The sequence below is a fragment of the Mustelus asterias genome, assembly GCF_964213995.1.
Source record: "Mustelus asterias chromosome 26 unlocalized genomic scaffold, sMusAst1.hap1.1 SUPER_26_unloc_17, whole genome shotgun sequence".
In the NCBI taxonomy this organism is placed as follows: Eukaryota; Metazoa; Chordata; class Chondrichthyes; order Carcharhiniformes; family Triakidae; genus Mustelus; species Mustelus asterias.
This window is the reverse complement of record NW_027590084.1, coordinates 463,273-482,059: the sequence shown is the minus strand read 5'-3', so window position 1 is coordinate 482,059 and position 18,787 is coordinate 463,273. Positions and strand designations below refer to the sequence as shown.

General features: G+C 47.4%; 1 protein-coding gene and 1 long non-coding RNA gene across 3 annotated transcripts in view; one reads left to right on the top strand and one right to left on the bottom strand.

Annotated features, from left to right (window-relative positions):
* LOC144482108 (NACHT, LRR and PYD domains-containing protein 3-like) overlaps window positions 1-18,787 on the top strand; it is a 102,251-nt gene that overhangs the window by 3,639 nt on the left and 79,825 nt on the right. The window contains exon 1 of one of the 2 annotated variants that reach the window (XM_078201345.1): window positions 7,722-7,806. The exons of the other annotated variant lie outside the window; for it this stretch is intronic. The gene's annotated coding sequence lies outside the window, so the exon portion shown is untranslated. Of the gene's footprint in view, window positions 1-7,721; window positions 7,807-18,787 lie in introns of those variants that run through there. 2 annotated transcript variants of the gene reach the window in all.
* Window positions 1,184-4,490, bottom strand: LOC144482109 (uncharacterized). The gene is made up of 3 exons (XR_013495859.1): window positions 4,352-4,490; window positions 3,934-4,010; window positions 1,184-1,298 (listed from the first exon to the last, which is right to left on the bottom strand). It is a non-coding gene; the product is annotated as an uncharacterized LOC144482109 (long non-coding RNA).

Genomic DNA, 18,787 nt, shown 5'->3' with positions numbered 1-18,787 from the left:
GAGAGAGTAACAGAGAGAGGGAAGGAAAGGAATGGAGTGAGAGTCACAGAGAGGGAGAGGAAGTGATTGAGATAGAGTGTGTTCGGCAGAGTTCCTGCAATGCTGAGTACAATGGCCTTTTAAAGTACCACGCAGAACACAACAAATAGGAGCAGAAGTGGGCCATTCTGCTCCTCCCATTGATAAGATCATGGCTGATCTGACTGTGGCCTGAACTCTACTTTGCTGCGTGTCTCCCCATAATGCTCAACTCACTCTCTGGGGAAAGTGGTTAGCACTGCTGCTTCACAGCGCCGAGGACCTGGATTTGATACCCGGCTTGGGTCACTGTCTGTGCGGAGTTTGCATGTTCTCCCCGTGTCTGTGTAGGTTTCCTCCGGGTGCTCCGGTTTCCTCCCATATTCTGAAAGACGTGCTGGTTCGGTGCATTGATCCGAACAGGCGCCAACTAGAGGAATTTCACAGTAACTTCATTGCAGTGTTAATGTAAGACTGACTTGTGACCAATAAATGAATTTTAACTTTGACTTCTAAACACTAACCACCCCCTGAGAGAACAAATTATTCCTCCTCATCTCCATCTTTAATGGGAGCTGTATGAATTTTAAACTGTGCCCTCCCTGATACTAGATTCCCCCATGTTGGCCCTGTTCTGTGATAATACAGATGTTTAAAGATTATTCAGTAGTTCTTTAAGGATAGCAGACACAGGGAAAGAAGAAGTGACTCTGTACACAACAGATATATTTCAAGGGTATATATATGAGTGGGCAGTAATCTTCTCTCAGAATCAGACAGATTGTGGGTTCAGCTCAGAGCCTCAAATACTAGGCCCTCAGCATCGATCAGAGACTCCGAACACAGCATGATGGGAGAGCGGACAAAGGAAACTGGTGTTGAATTTGTGAGCCTTGCTTTGTGGGAAGCTTTAGTGCTTGGGGAGAATGTCAACTTCTGAATGGACCTACCATCTATTAAGCTGATCTTTCACTACACACTATCGGTAACTGCAACACTATATTCTGCACCCTTTCCTCTCCTTCTCCCCTGTGTACTCTATGAACGGTATGTTTTGTCTGTATAGCGCACAAGAAACAATACTTTTCACTGCATCCCAATACAAATCAATCAAATCAAATCCAATTAACACGGTGAAGTTTGGACCCTGTGGGGTGACAGTTGTCTGAATACAGATTCTATCTTATTGTAACATTCAGGTACCACGTGTACTGAGCTCACCAGCGTTCTGTCTGTATTGTGTGAATCCAGTCTTGAAATATCCACTAATATTGCTAATTCTGCCAAAACAGAAACAGAAAGAGTGTTTGAATTCTCCGTGATTAGAGCCCTTAATGATAAACAACATGGTGGATGAGAGGGATAGAGAGAGAGAGGAAGAGATACAGAGTAACAGAGAGGTCGGGAGAATGAGAGAGAGCAATGCAGAGAGTAACAGTTGTCTGAATACAGATTCTATCTTATTGTAACATTAAGCTACCACATGTACTGAGCTCACCAGCATTTGCAGAAGCCATTATATAAATACTGTTCTGTCTGTATTGTGTGAATCCAATCTTGAAATTTGCACTCATGTTGCTAATTCTGCCAAGACAGAAACAGAAAGAGTGTTTGAATTCTCCGTGATTAGAGCCCTTAATGATAAACAACATGGTGGATGAGAGGGATAGAGAGAGAGAGGAAGAGAGAGAGAGATGGAGCGATGCAGAGTAACAGAGAGATAGGGAGAGGGAGCAATGCAGAGAGTAACAGTTAGACAGTGAGGAATAGAGATTAATTCAGATGGATAGTGAGTGACAGGGGAGTCCGAGACACTCCATAAGCAAGGTAAAGATTTGAAAATGGAGGAGTGTTTCTTATCCACTTATAATAGATAATCCACACTCACACCACTCACATTTCACACTCTCTGCTCAGTCCTGTGTTGGGGGGTGTTGAGTGTCGGATCAGTGTTTGCTTTTCTCAAACCGCACTGATATTCCCAACAAGGGCAAGAGGTTTGTGTTTAAAAATGTAAACATTTAAAAGCAAAACTAGACCGGATTTGGTTAAATCTCATGGGATCCAGGATGAGGTGGCCAAATGGATACAAAATTGGTTGATGACAGAAGACAGAAGGTGGTTGTCGAGGGTTGTTCTATTTTCAAACTGGAGGCCTGTGACCAGCCTCAGGGATCGGTGCTGGGTCCCCTGCTATTTGTAATTTATATTAATAATTTAGATGAGAATTTAGGAGGCATGGTTAGTAATTTTGCAGATGACACCAGGATTTGTGGCATAGTGGACAGTGAAGAAAGTTATCTCGGATTGCAACGGGATCTTGATCATTTGATCGAGTGGGCTGATGAATGGTGGATGGAGTTTAATTTAGATAAACGCAAGGTGATGCACTTTGGTAGATCGAACCAGCGCACTACTTAGTTAGTGGTAGGGCATTGGTGAGAGTTATAGAACAGAGATCTAGGCGTACAGATTCATAGCTCCTTGAAAGTGGAGTCACAATGGATAGAGTGGTGAAGAAGGCATTCCACATGCTTGGTTTCATTGGTCAGAATACTGAATGGGATTTGGGACATCATGTTGAAGTTGTACAAGACATTGGGTAAGGCCACACTTGGAATACTGTGTACTGTTCTGGTCACCCTATTATACCAAGGATATTACTAAACTAGGAAGTGTGCAGAAAAGAACTACTGGGATACTGCAGGGTCTTGATGGTTTGAGTTATAAGCAGAGGCTGCAAAGACTGGGACATTTTCTCCTGGAGCATAGGAGGCTTCGGGGTGGTCGAACAGTGGCCTCGCTGGATTCACTCTGTCCTTTCAGATTCAGTCTCACAGGCCTGGCTGTGTTCACTGTGTCCTTTGAGATTCAGTGTCACAAGCCTGGCTGGGATCACTCTATCCTTCGAGATTCAGTGTCACAGGCATTGCTGGGTTCTGTCTGTCGCTTGAGATACAGTCCCATATGCCTGGCTGGATTCACTCTGTTCTTTAGGATTCAGTGTCACAGGCCTGGCTGGGTTCAGTGCCAGGTTCACAGGAGTGCCCGTGTCAATTAGTAGTTCCCTCTCGCTCGATTTGAAGTCCCAACTATCTCAATTTGGAGTGCCCCCTATCTCGATTGCGAGTGACCCTCTAACGATTAGGAGTGTCCCATCTTGATTTGGAGTGTCCTGATCTGCAATAAGGGAGTCTTCTATCTCGATTAGGAATGCCCCCCTGTTTAGATTTGGACCAGTGACTATTTCAGTGAGGTGTGCCCCCCGTCATTTCTGAGTGTCCCCTGTCAATTAGGAACGCTGCCTACCTCGATTAGGTCTGTCCCTCCCTCGATTAGGAGTGCCCCGTATCTCGAATGATGGAGCCTTCTTTATCAGTTCGGGGTGCCTCCTATTTAGATTTGGAGCAGCGACTAATTCAATTAGCAGTCCCCCCCCCATCGCCATTGGCAGTGCCCCCCTCCCCGTTGCCGTTAGCAGTGCCCCGCCGTCGCCGTTAGCAGTGCCCCCCTCCCCCCGTCACCGTTAGCAGTGTCCCCCCGTCACCGTTAGCAGTGCCCCCCCCGCCGCCGTTAGCAGTGCCCCCCCGCCCCTGTCACCGTTAGCAGTGACCCCTCCCCCCATCGCTGTTAGCAGTGCCCCCCCATCTCGATTGGGAGCACGCCGTATCTCGAATAAGAGAGACTTCTATCCCGATTAGGTGTGCTCCCATTTAGATTTAGAGCAGTGACAGTTTCAATTCTGAGTGCCCGCATATCAGCTCGTAGTGCTCCTGTCAATGAGGAGTGCCCAGGTGAATCACAAGTGCCCCCAATTTCAGTTTGGAATGCCCCCATCTTGATTACATGCGCCCTTATCTCGATTAGAAGGCCATGGACCAAATCCTGAGTGGAATGACAAGAATCCAGACTTACCTGGATGAGATCTTGCTCATGGATTTGACTATTTTCCCAGTACTTGGAGAATACCTTAGAGGTTGCAGGAGCACGGCCTGCAAATCAAGAGAGAAATATGAGTTCTTCAAGGACTCCATTGAATGCCTGGGTCATGAAATGGATTGCACAAGGCCCAAGATGGAGGTCATCATGAAAGCCCCAAGACCAGACAATGTGTCCCAATTCAGGTGATTTTTGGGTCTAATTGTTGTACCTGTTAATCTCAGATACTTTCAACCAGTTTACTTACTCCAAGGTTTTACCCCGGTGCCCTTATTTGCAAGGTGGACAAGGACAAACATAAGTAAAGATTCAACAAGTTTATTAAATAACACTATTAACCCTTAAATTACCCACATAAAACAAGAGGATACCCCAGCAGATTCAAGTATACTACCCGTAAAGATGCTTTGGTTAAACTGCAGGCCCGATTCTCTGAGTCCCTCTGGTCTGTCGTCACGAAGGTGAGTCTCGATGGCCGCTTCTTCCTTCCTTCCTTCCTTCCTTCTCTGGTCAGTCTTCCGAATGGTCACGGCTGTCTCCCCTGTCGAGTCTTCGCTCCTTGTGCCTCTGAGTGTGTCCCTTTATCCCCAGCCTGCTTGCCTTTCCAGAAACTTCTCTGGCTTCTGGCCAATGAGGTCCCAGGAGGGGGTTCCAATACCCAGTGGGTTTCTTGATGTCTGCCTGACAGGACACCAGGGTCCGCCCCGCAGGTGTCCATCTCCATGTTGTTAAACTTGTTATCAGGTAAGCTTTCTACAGGATCTCTTGGTGACAGAAAGTCTGGCCCGATCTGGGCTTCTAACAATAGACCGATGCATTTCAATGAGGTGCCATGATCTCCTGCTAAGTCTCAAGTAGAGTGTAACGACCTTTGATGGGTGGTTGATGGGTCAGGCCCAGACACATTTGTGTATTGTACAATTGGCCTGCCTGCGGTGTGACTGTGATTGATTTCAATGTGCCCAATTCTTCAATTTAGGATATCCAATTTTATCAGCCTTAAAACTAGGCCCTGTTTATATCACCACATAATCAATTACTATGACAAGCTCATTCCGGATCTGGCGACAGCATTGAAACTGATGCTCCAGTTGCTGGTGAAAGGAGAGCCGTGGAAGTGAATTAAAAATAGGAGGCTTCTCTGGTGCTAAAGCAGGCTTTGAAGAGATTGGAAATGCGAGTTCAATTTAACCCAAAGTTACCGCTGCACCTTAAATGCGACGCCTCGCCCAATGGGATTGGGGTTGTCCTGTCTCACGTTATGTCAAACGGAGTGGAAGATCCATAGTATTCGCTTCTAGATCATTGACGAAAGCTGAGGAAAAGTTTGCTCGGGTGGAAAAAGGAGGCTGAGGCATCGTCTTTGCATCAAGAAATTAAAAGCTCTGCCATGATGATGTTGTGACGGAGCTCGAAGGGCTGAATTACTGACTCCCATTCATAATTCCTAAATTTTATCTTCCATCCTTGGACTATTCACTGGGATACCGTCCATGGCAGCAGTTTGATTGCAGAGGTGGGTGTTGGTGCTGTCAGTCAGAGAAACACGGCAATGCGGATGCTCTGTCAAGGCTGCCTTTGCCTGGAGATAAAGATGTTCCCGCTGGAATGTGCACACAATGCATTTCACACAAGAAGATAAAGTTCCGGTAACCGCTAACCAGTTACCCGGAATGATCCGGTTATGAGGCAGGGTGTGCAACTTGTCCAGAGAGGGACGACGAGTAGAAAGCACCTGGAGTTACAGCGGTAAATGTGCGGAAGCTGGGAGTTGTCGGTGTTGCTGGATGTTTATTCTGGGCTATGAGAGCCTCAATCCCCCATCATTAAGAGGAAAGGTGCTGGAACGGGAGCACCAAGAGCACCCGGGGGTGCTGCCAATGGAAGAAACAACAAGAAGCTGTATGTGGTGCTGGGGTTGAAAGTGGGATGGTGCGAATGCTGCGCTTGGGGACGGAAGGTGCCGCCCTTGCTGCCTCTTGCTGGCTGGAATGGCAGCGAATCCACAGCGAGTCGCTGCTTCATCACAATCTGCCCGACTCCACCCACACTGGCTGTCAATCATTCTGCTGGAGCGGCTTCCTATTGGCTGTGTTCAGCTGATGGACAGCAGAATGGACCAATGGAGAATGAGGGTGCAGTGATGGATTGTGCAATGAATCAATAAGGCTTTTGACAAGGTACCACATGGCAGGTTGTTGCACAACCTACATCATGGGACCCAGGGTGAGGTAGTTAAATGGATACAAAATTGGCTTGATGACAGAAGCCAGTGAATGGTTGTCCAGTGTTGTTTTTCAAACTGGAGGCCTGTGACCAGCGGTGTCCTCTGGGATCAGTGCTGGGTCCACTGTTATTTGTCATTTATATTAATGATTTGGATGAGAATATAGGAGGCATGGTTGGTAAGTTTGCAGATGACACCAAGATTGGTCGCACAGTGGACAGTGAAGAAGGTTATCTCGGATTGCAATGGGATCTTGATCAATTGGGCCAGTGGGCTGACGAATGGCAGATGGAGTTTAATTTGGACAAATGCGAGGTGATGCATTTTGGTAGATTGATCCAGGGCAGGACTTACTCAGTTAATGGTAGGGTGTTGGGGAGAGTTACGGAACAAAGAGATCTCGGGTACGGGTTCATGGCTCCTTGAAAGTGGAGTCACAGGTGGACAGAGTGGTGAGGAAGGCATTCGGCATGCCTGGTTTCATTGGTCAGAACATTGAATACAGGAGTTGGGACGTCTTGTTGAAGTTGTACAAGACATTGGTAAGGCCCCACTTGGAATACTGTGTACAGTTCTGGTCACCCTATTATAGAAAGGATATTATTAAACTAGAAAGAGTGCAGAAAAGATTTACTGGGATGCTACCGGGACTTGATGGATTGAGTTCGAAGGAGGAGTTGGATAGACTGGGACTTTTTTCTTTGGAGCGTAGGAGGCTGAGGGGTGATCTTATAGAGGTCTATAAAATAATGAGGGCACAGATCAGCTGGATAGTTCATGTCTTTTCCCAAAGGTCGGGGAGTCTAAACCTTAGAGGGCAGAGGTTGAAGGTGAGAGAGGCAATTATTTCACACACAGGGTGGTGAGTGTCTGGAACGAGCTGCCAGAGGGAGGAGTAGAGGTGGGGACAATTGTCTTTTAAAAAGCATTTAGTTAGATGGGTATAGAGGGATATGGGCCAAATGTGGGCAATTGGGACGAGTTTAGGGGTTTAAAAACAGGGGCAGCCTGGACAAGTTGGGCTGAAGGGCCTGTTTCCATGCTGTATGTAAATCTGAATGATGACGCAATGAGGTGCCGCCCACTCAGTGACGTGGCTGGAAGCGGCCGTTAAACGGTTTCCGCGCGCGGCTGGAGGGGGCGTTCTGACGTCACTGCCGACGCACAGCACGTGACCTGGATCTGGCCAATCGGCGAGCGGACAAACAGCCGCCGCCGTCTCGAGTGCGGAGTTCAGGCGCCGCGCCGTTTCTCACTGCGTGTGCGGGGCTTTCCCAGCGGCGTTTCTCACTGCGTGTGCGGGGCTTTCCCAGCGGCGTTTCTCACTGCGTGTGCGGGGCTTTCCCAGCGGCGTTTCTCACTGCGTGTGCGGGGCTTTCCCAGCGCCGTTTCTCACTGCGTGTGCGGGCCTTTCCCAGCGGCGTTTCTCACTGCGTGTGCGGGGCTTTCCCAGCGGCGTTTCTCACTGCGTGTGCGGGGCTTTCCCAGCGGCGTTTCTCACTGCGTGTGCGGGGCTTTCCCAGCGGCGTTTCTTACTGCGTGTGCGGGGCTTTCCCAGCGGCGTTTCTTACTGCGTGTGCGGGGCTTTCCCAGCGGCGTTCACACCGAATTTTTGAATAACGGTAAGGAATTAAATAAGAGAAAAAGTCTCCACTTCAGCGGCGCCGACTCTCGCTGACTGGGATTGTCCCCAGTGGCAGCGAGTCGCTGCTTCATCACAAGCTGCCCGAGTGCGCCCCGCACTGGCTGCCAATCATTCTGCTGGAGCGGGTTCCTATTGGCTGTGTTCATTTGACGGACAGCAGAATGCACCAATGGGGAATGAGGATGCAGCGAGGTCCCGCCCACTCAGTGAGAGCGGCTCGCGGTCACGTGGGAACGGCCGTTAACGGTTTCTGCGCGCGGCTGGAGAGGGGGGTCTGAAGTCACTGCCGCTCACAGCACGTGACCGGGATCTGACCAATCCACGAGCCGAAAAGCAGCGGCCGCCGACCGGAGTGAGCCTGCGCGAACTTCACTCCGGGAGGGTGCGGTCCGCTTCCTACTGCGCGCAGGCGCACTGCGGTTTTTTCGCTGCGTATCCGGGTATTTCCGGGTCTGTGAATCACGGGGAGGAATTAACGGCCCAGAAAAAGTTTGAACTCCAACAACATTCAGCTTGAGGATTAAAATGTCGGTTTCCTGTGTAAATACAGCCTGTCTTTGTATCATATTAACAGAGCGGGGACGGTCAGTTACATTGTGGGCGGCGCGGTGGCTCAGTGGTTGGTGCTGCGGTCTCACAGCGCCAGGGAGCCGGCTTCAATTCCCGGCCTTGGCTCACTGTCTGTGTGGAGTCTGCACATTCTCCCCGTGTCTGCGGCCCTTTCCTCACACTCTCCAAACATCAGCAGCACAGGGGGCACTGGCCAGGCTCAGTTGCTGCTCAGTGTCAGGGGGATTAGCAGAGTCAACACGGGGATAGGGTCTGGGTGGGATTGTGGGCGGTACAGACTGGATGGACCAAATGGCCTCCTCCTGCACTGCAGCAATTGGATGATTCAATGTTTCACAGAAAGATCTGTTATTACAATTGAGGCCTTGTCTGTGTAAACACTGTACAGCACCATCAAAATTATTACAGTTCGATTAAGCAGACGCAGCATGGATTCTGCTTGACGAACTTGTTGGATTTTTATGAAGATGTGACTAGTGTGGTTGACGGAGGGGAACCGGTGGATGCCGTGTTTTTGGATTTCCAAAAGGCGTTTGATAAGGTGCCTCACAAAAGGTTGCTGAAGAAGATTGGGTCACATGGAGTTGGGGGTAGGATGTTAGCGTGGATTGGGGATTGACTATCCGACAGGAAGCAGAGAGTCGGAATAAATGGGTGCTTTTCTGGTTGGCAGTTGGTAACGAGTGGTGTGCCGCAGGGATTGGTACTGGGGCCTCAACTATTTACCATTTATATAGACGATCTGGAGGAGGGGGCTGAGTGTAGGGTAACGAAGTTTGCAGACGACACAAAGATAAGTGGAAAAGTGAATCGTGTGGACGGCGTAGAAGGTCTGCAGAGAGATTTGGACAGGCTGAGTGAGTGGGCGAGGATCTGGCAGATGGAGTATAACGTTAACAAATGCGAGGTTATTCACTTTGGAAGAAATAATAGCAAATTGGATTATTATCTAAATGGAAAGAAATTACAACATGCTGCTGTGCAGAGTGACCTGGGGGTCCTTCTGCATGAGACGCAAAAACCCAGTCTGCAGGTGCAACAGGTGATCAAGAAGGCAAATGGGATGTTGGCCTATATCGCAAGGGAGATAGAATATAAAAGCAGAGATGTCTTGCTGCATCTGTACAGGGCATTGGTGAGGCCTCAGCTGGAATACTGTGTGCAGCATTGGTCCCCTTATTTACGGAAGGATATATTGGCCTTGGAGGGAGTGCAGAGAAGGTTCACCAGGTTGATACCAGAGATGAGGGGTGTTGATTATGAGGAGAGACTGAGCAGATTGGGTTTGTATTCGTTGGAATTTAGAAGGCTGAGGGGGGATCTTATCGAGACCTATAAGATAATGAAGGGGCTGGATAGGGTAGAGATGGAAAGATTCTTTCCACTTAGAAAGGAAACTAGAACTAGAGGGCACAGCCTCAAAATAAAGGGGGGTCAGTTTAGGACAGAGTTGAGGAGGAACTTCTTCTCTGAGGGTGGTGAATCTCTGGAATTCTCTGCTCACTGAAGTGGTGGAGGCTACCTCGTTGAATATGTTTAAATCACGGATAGATGGATGCCTGATCGGTAAGAGAATTAGGGGTTATAGGGATCAGGCGGGTAAGTGGAACTGATCCACTTCAGATCAGCCATGATCTTGTTGAATGGCGGGGCAGGCTCGAGGGGCTAGATGGCCTACTCCTGCTCCTATTTCTTATGTTCTTATGTTCTTACAATCTAGTGCTTGTATGAGTAAACGCAGCAACAGATCTCTTTTAGTTAATTCAGTCTGGGCCCTGTATGAGATCATGAAACTAAATTGCTTTTACAGCCGCACATTCAGCAAATGCACGGAAATTGATTGAGAGCTTGATTGAAAACGAGGATATGTGCACATTCAAAGTGCAACACGTGTATTGCCACAGCAGCCCCAAATCCCAAACTCTATCTCTAAAGAGAGAGAAAAGAACTGGTACCCACAATGTTTGTGCCTCATGGAAATCCCCTCCCTGCTCTTTTGCCCTGTCTGGGCTTCTACTGCGCAACTTTCACCTCACTGACTTTGTCGGCCTTGGCTCACTGTCTGTGTGGAGTCTGCACATTCTCCCCGTGTTTGCGGGGCTTTCCTCACACTCTCCAAACATCAGCTGCATAGGGGCACTGGCCATGCTAAGTTGCTCCTCAGTGTCAGGTGGATTAGCAGGGTAAACACGGGGATAGGGTCTGGGTGGGATTGTGGTTGGTGCAGACTGGATGGACCAAATGGCCTCCTCCTGCACTGCAGGAATTGGATGATTCTATATTTCATAGAAAGATCTGTTATTACAATCTCGGCCTTGTCCGTATAAATACCATTTAAATTGTATGAGTAAACACAGCAACGGATCTCTCTCAGTTAATTCAGTCTGGGCCCTGTATGAGCATTTGACAAGGTGATCCATAACAGGATGGCGCATCACGGTAAAGCTCATGGAATTGGAGGAAGTGCGTTAGCGTGGATTGAAAACTGACACGCAGAAAACAGAGTTGGAATAAATGGCTCCTTTTCAGACTGGAAAGGTATAACTAGTGCAGCACCGAAGGGATCAGTTCTTGGCTGACAATTGTTTTGTGACCTGGCAGAAGGAACAGAATGTAAGGTTTCCAAATTTGCCGATGATACCAAGTTAGTTGGAAGGGCATGTTGTGATGAGGATATTGTGATGCTGCAAACGGATACAGATAGACTGGGTGACTAGGTGAAAACTTGGCAAGTGGAATTTAATGTGGGCAAGTGTGAGGTCATGCACTTCAAGTAGGTGGAATCAAAAGGCAGATTGTTGTCTAAAAGGAGACAGACTGCAGGTGAGTAAAGTACAGAGAGATCCAGGTATTTCATTACATGAATCACTAAACGTTAGCTGGCATGTCCATCAAGGGGCAACAAGGTTTTGATTTGATTTATTATTGTCACATGTATTAACATACAGTGAAAAGTATTGTTTCTTGTGCACCATACAGACAAAGCATACCGTTCATAGAGAAGGAAATGAAAGGGTGCAGAATGCCGTGTTAAAGGCATAGCTTGGGTGCAGAGAAAGATCAATTTAAAGCAATGTCCATTCAAAAGTCATGGCAGCAGGGATGAAGCTGTTCTTGAGTCGGTTGGTGCATTACCTCAGTCTTTTGTATCTTTTTCCCGAGGGAAGAAGGTGGAAGAGAGAATGTCTGGGGTGCAGTGGGGTCCTTAATTGTGCTGGCTGCTTTGCCGAGGCAGCAGGAAGTGTAGGCAGAGTCAATGGATAGGAGGCTGGTTTGCGTGATGGATTCGGCTATATTCACGACCTTTTGAAGTTTCTTGTGGTCTTAGGCAGAGCAGGAGTCAAACCAAACTTTGATGCAACCAGAAAGAATGCTTTCTGTGGTGCAATTGTAAAAGTTGGTGAGAATTGTAACTGACATGCCAAATTTCCTTCGTCTTCTGACGAGGCATTGGTGGACTTTCTTAACTATAGTGTCGGCAGAGGGAACCAGGACAGGTTGTTGCTGATCTGGACACATGAAAAATTGAACCTCAGGATCCTTTCTACTTGCCCAGGTTGCTGTAGACAGCGGCACGTTCTCCTCTACGCTTCCTGAAGTCAATGACAATCTCCTTCATTTTGTTGACATTGAGGGAGAGATTATTGTTGCCGCACCAGTTCACCAGATTTTCTATCTCATTCCTGTACTCAGTCTTGTCATTGAGATCCAACCCACTGCGGTGGTGTCATTGGCAAACTTAAAAATCGAGTTGGAGGCGAATTTGGCCACACAGTCATAAGTGTATAAGGAATATAGTAGGGGCCGAGAACACAGCCTTCTGGGGCACTGGTGTTGATGAAGATCGTGGAGAAGGTGTTGTTGCCTCTCCTTACTGATTGTGGTCTCTTGGTTAAGAAGTTCAGGATCCAGTCGCAGAGGGAGGAGCCGAGGCCCAGGCAACTGAGTTTGGAGATGAGTTTTGTCGGAATAATGTTGTTGGAGGCTGAGCTGTAGTCATTAAATAAGAGTCTGATATAGGTGTATTTGTTATCTAGTGTTCCAGCGTTGAGTGCAGGGCCAGGGAGATGGGGTCTGCTGTGGACCAGTAGTGGTGGGAGGCGAACTGTTGTGATCCACGCAGTCAGGAGGCTGGGATTGATGAATGCCATGACTCGCCTTTCGAAATACTTCACAATGATGGATGTCAGAGCCACTGAATAATAGTCATTAAGCATGCTGCAAAGCTTTTCTTTGGTATTGGGATAATGGTCGTTTTCTTTAAGCAGATAGGGACCTCAGATTGTTGTAAGGACATGTTGAAAATGTCTGCGAATACCCCCACCAGCTGATCTGAGCATGATCTGAGTGCTTGTTCCGGTACCCCATCCGGCCCAGTCGCATTCCATCAGTTGACCATCGAGGAAGCTGCTCTCTAATCTGCAATGATGACCTCAGATACAGCTGGTACAATGGTTATAACACTGCTGCCTCATAGCACCGAGGAACCAGGTTCGATTCCCGGCTTGTGTGACTGTCTGTGCGGAATTTGTACATTCTCCTCGGGTCTGCATGGGTTTCCTCCAAGTCCTCCAGTTCCTTCCCACACTCCAAAGATGTGCAGGTTCTGTTGATTTGGTCATGCTAAATTGCCCCTTCGTGTCAAAGGGATCAGCAGGGCAAATACGTGGGGTGACAAGGATGGGTGGGATTGTGATTGGTGCAGACTGGATAGACTGAATGGCCTCCTTCTGCACAGTAGGGATTCTATGAGGTGTTAAGAAGGAAAATGGCATTTTTGCCTGTATTGTAAATAGCTTGTTTAAAAATAGGGAATTTCCACTTTCTTTCTGGCTAAGATGGAGTCAGCGAGATCAGACAGTGTCTCACCCGGGGAGGATGGAGCCATTGAGATCAGACGGTGTATTACCTGGGGAGGATGGAGGCAGTGAGATCAGACAGTGCATATCCCAGGGAGGATGGAGCCAGTGAGATGATCGTGTCTAACCCGGAGAGTGTGGAGTCAGTGCAATCAGACAGCGTGTAACCCAGGGAGGATGGAGCCTCTGAGATCAGATAGTTTGTGAACTTCATGAATGTGTTGATGAAAATACAGTAATTGAAACATTTCTAACACTCCTGTTGAATCTTCTTTTGATGTCAGGTAGGTGGGCTAATCTAGGTCCAAGCAACGGGAGTTTGGGTGGGTCGTCCAGTTACCCATCGACTGCAGCTATAAGAACATGAGAACTAGGATCAGGAATAGGCCATCTGGCCCCTCGAGCCTGCTCCACCATTCAATAAGATCATGGCTGATCTTTTTGTGGTCTCGGCTGAATTTACTCACCCACTCACCATAGCCCTTAATTCCTTTTATTCAGAAATGTATCTATCCCTGCCTTAAAAACATTCAATGAGTTGGCCTCAACTGCTTCACCGGGCAGGGAATTCCACAGATTCACAACGCTTTGTGTGAAGGAGTTTCTCCTCAACTCAGTCCTAAATCTGCTGCCCTTATTTTCAGGCCATGCCCCGTAGTTTTAGTTTCACCTGCCAGTGGAACCAACTTCCCTGCTTCTATCTTATCTATTCTCTTCATAATCTTATATGTTTCTATAAGATCATTCTTCAGAATTCCAGTGAATACAGCCCCAGTCTACTCAGTCTATCCTCATAAGCCAACCCTCTCAACTCTGGAATCAACCTAGTGAATCTCCTCTGCGTCCTGTCAATATGTCTTTTCTCAAGTAAGGAGACCAAAACTGTACAGTGTTCTAGGTGTGGCCTCACCAGCACCTTATACAGCTGCAACGTAATCTCATTGTTTTTAAACTCCATCCCTCCAGCAATGAAAGACAAAATTTTATTTGCCTTAATTACCTGCTGCACCTGCAAACCAACTGCTAGTGATCCTTGCATAAGGACACCCAGGTCCCTCTGCACAGCAGCATGCTCCAATTTTTTACCATTTAAACAATAGTCCATTTTGCAGTTATTCCTATCCAAATGGATGACCTCACATTTACCAACATTGTACTTCATCTGCCAGACACTCGTCCACTCACTTAGACTATCTATATTCCTTTGCAGACTTTCAGCGTCCTCTGTGCACTTTGCTCTGCCACTCATCATGGTGTCAGCTGTGAATTTTGACATACTGCACGGTCCCCAACTTCAAATCATCAATGTAAATCGTAAACAATTGCAGTCCCAACACTGATCCCTGAGGCACATCACTAGTCACTGATCGCCAACCAGAAAAACACCCATTTACCCACACTCTTTTCTTTCTGTTAGTTAACCAATCCTCTATCCATTACATTACCCGTAACACCGCACACCTTTATCTCATGCAGCAGCCTTTGGTGCGGCACCTTGTCAAATGTTTTCTGGAAATCCAAATACATCACATCCACAGGTTCCCCACTGTCCACTGAGCATGTAATGTTCTCAAAAAATACCACCATCTTAGTCAAACGTGACCTGTCTTTCATGAACCCATGCTGCATTTTTCCAATGGGACAATTTCTATCCAGATGTCTCGCTATTTCTTCCTTGATAGATTCAAGCATTTTCCCGACCACATAATGCATTTGCTATTTTCCCCACCATCTGTTTTAGTACCCTGCGATGCATTCCATCAGGGCCAGGACACTTGTCTGCCTTTAACCCATTAGTTTGCCCAACATACCTCTTTTGTGATAATGGTAGTTTCCAGGTCCTCCCTGCCATAGTCGCCTTGTCATCAGTGATCTGGCAGCTATGTTCCCTGCCAGGTGTGCCTCGAATGGGAGAATGCGATATCTCCCTGAAACATAAAAGCTTTCCATACCTGGTGGAGAGGACCAGAGTGTGTTTGAACTCATTTCATCGTATTTTGCTTTGTTTAAGTTTTCTTTGAGATTCTGCTCATTTTTAAGAAGCCACATTTGAAGTTATCCCTTTGTTGATCTGGTCTATTTTGTTAAGATGCATGTTGCAAGATGCAGAATTTCACTGGCATTTCAATCTCTGAGCTTTTCCCTCGCATGCCAGCGCACCACAGTCTAAGTCACTTTGCAGAAATGTCCCCCCTCATTTTAGCAAAGAACAGAAGGTTTTCCTGTGTCAGCAGCTGCTGCACCCCTGGGAGGGAGAATAGGGAGAGGGAAAAGGTGAGAGAAGAAGGGAAAGGGAGAGAGGGAGTGAGAGGTGGAGGTGGGAACCAATTGTGGTTTTGAGTGGTTAGAAAAAACAAATTGTGCAAATGTATGGTTTCTGAAATTGATAATTTTCAGCAAACTGAGCAGTGGATGTTCGGTGAATTATCAACCTGGTAGATTGTGTTCAGTAACGGGTGAACAATCATCTCATTGAATGAAAATGAATGTTCACTTACTCCTCTTCCTGTAAGTTTGTAAATACCTGGTGTGGTTCCTTGATGGGGTGAGGTTCCTCAATTAACTCCTGCTGATGTTGGAACAGAGTCTGATCAATGAAAAGTAATATTGTCCCACACAATTGGTCAGAGCAGTGGAGAATAGGAAAAGTGAATGGGGAAGATTGAAGAGAGAGGGAGGGAGTCAGTCACAAGGTGTTTGGAAGGAAAGGAGGGAGGAACTCCTTGGTGCCATGGACACCAATGGATCTTGGCACAAGGACAATGAGAAGATGAGGCTTTATCAATTTCCGTTTAAAACTTTCCTCTTTGAACTGTTCTCTCTCTCTCTCCGCCTGAACTGTTACCTGTTTCTTTCTCTTATTTTTCTTTTCTGTTTTTGTCTCATATTTTCTGGATTTTGTTTTGTGTCAGTCAGTGACCAGAATGAGACTGAGCTTCCTCGCTGTTTAAGGGAGGGTGATTGACACCGAGATCCATCAATCAGAGAAGGGGAAGCATCGAAGCCCCGGCCTTGGTGTTAACGGATGTGCACGGACCATCATGTCCAGCACTATGCATGTGCATGACCAGAGTGCCCTCCAAGCTTGCACCGACCATGCTGTCTGAACTAAAAAAAAACCTACTCTTCTGGGGGCCATATACCTCTATCCCCATCCTATTCATGTATTTGTCAAGACGCACAAAGAACAAAAATTACAGCACAGGAACAGGCCCTTCGACCCTCCAAGACTGCACCGGCCATGCTGCCCGACTTAACTAAAACCCCCTACGCTTCCGGGGACTATATCCCTCTATTCCCATCTCATTCATGGATTTATCAAGACGCCCCTTAAAAGTCACTACCGTATCCGCTTCCACTACCTCCCCCAGCAACGAGTTCCACGCAACCACCACTCTGTGTAAAACATCTGCCTCGTACATCTCTCTTAAACCTTGCCCCTCGCACCTTAAACCTATGCCCCCTCGTAATTGACTCTTCCACACATGGAAAAAGCTTCTGACTATCCACTCTGTCCATGCCTCTCATAATCTTGTAGACTTCTATCAGGTCTCCCCTCAACGTCCATCACTCCAGTGAGAACAAATCAAGTTTCTCCAACCTCTCTTCATAGCTAATGCCCTCCATACCAGGCAACATGCTGGTATATCTTTTCTGTTCCCTCTCCAAAGCCTCCACATCCTCTGGTAGTGTGGCGACCAGAATTGAACACGATATTCCGAGTGCAGCCTCACTCGGGTTCTGTAAAGCGTCAACATGACTTGCCAATTTTTAAACCCAATACCCTGGCTGATGAAGGCAAGCATGCCATATGCCTTCAGGACTACCTTCTCCACTTGCATTGCCACTTTGTGACCTGTGTACCTGTACACGCAGATCCCTTTGCCTATCAATACTCCTAATGGTTCTGCCATTTATTGTATATTTCCTATCTGTGTTAGACCTTCCAAAATGCATTACCTCACATTTGTCCATCTGCCATCTCTCTGCCCAAGTCTCCAACTGATCTATATCCTGCTGTATCCTCTGATGGTCCTCATCCCTATCCACAAATCCACCTACCTTTGTGTCATCCGCAAACTTACTAATCACTCCAGTTACAATTTCCTCCAAATCATTTATAAATTACAAACAGCAAAGGTCCCAGCACTGATCCCTGAGGAACACCACTTGTCACAGCCCTCCATTCAGAAACGCACCTTTCCACTGCTACCCTCTGTCTTCTTTGACCAAGCCAGTTTTGTATCCACCTTGCCAGCTCACCTCTGATCACATGCAACTTCACCTTCTGCACCAGTCTGCCATGAGGGACCTTGTCCAAGGCCTTACTGAAGTCCATGTCGACAACATCCACTGCCCTCCCCTCATCAATCATCTTCATCACTTCCTCGAAAAACTCGATCAAGTTCGTGAGACACGACCTCCCCTTCACAAAACCATGTTGCCTCTCACTAATACGTCCACTTATTTCCAAGTGGAATAAATCCTGTCTCGAAGAATCCTCTCCAATAATTTCCCTACCACTCATGTAAGGCTCACTGGCCTATAATTACCTGGATTATTCTTGCTACCCTTCTTAAACAAAGGAGAAACATTGGCTATTCTCCAATCCTCTGGGACCTCCCCTGTAGCCAGTGAGGATACAAAGATATCTCTCAAGGCCCCAGCAATTTCCTCTCTTGCTTCTCTCAGTATTCTGGGGTATATCCCATCAGGCCCTGGGGACTTGTCTACCTTAATGTTTCTCAAGAACCCCAATACCACCTCCTCTTTGATCTCAACATGACTCAAACTATCTACACATCCTTTCCCAGACTCATCATCCACCAAGTCCTTCTCTTTGGTGAATAAACCTTGAAAGTCACTGTCGTATCCACTTCAACTACATCCCCTGGTAGCGAGTTCCAGGCACCCACCACCTGTGCAAAAAAACTTGCCTCGTACATTTCTTTTAAACCCAGCCCCTCGCACCTAAAACCCATAGCCCCTAGTAACTGATTCTTCCACCCTGGGGAAAAAGCTTCTGACGCAGCATCAACACTGAATATATCTGGGTGATGTGGTCTGAATACAGAGAGCATTATAACAGAGTATGTTTGGGTGATTATAGAATCATAGAATCCTACAGTGCAGAAGGAGGCTATTTGGCCCATCGAGTCTGCACTGACCACTATCCCACCCGGGCCCTATCCCCACAACCCCATGCATTTATCCCAGCCAGTCCCTCTGACACTAAGGGGCAATTTAGCATGGCCAATGCACCTCACCCGCACATCTTTGGATTGTGGGAGGAAACCGGAGCGCCTGGAGTAAACCCACGTGGACATGGGAAGAATGTGCAAATTCCACCCAGACGGTGACCCAAGCTGGGAATTGAACTCTGGTCCCTGGCACTGTGAGGCAACGGTGCTGACCACTGTTGCACCGTGCAGATTCTGGTCTGAATACGGACAGCATTATTACAGAGTATATCAGGGTGATTCTAGTCTGAATACAGACAGCATCAAACTGAGTGTTTCTGGGTGATTC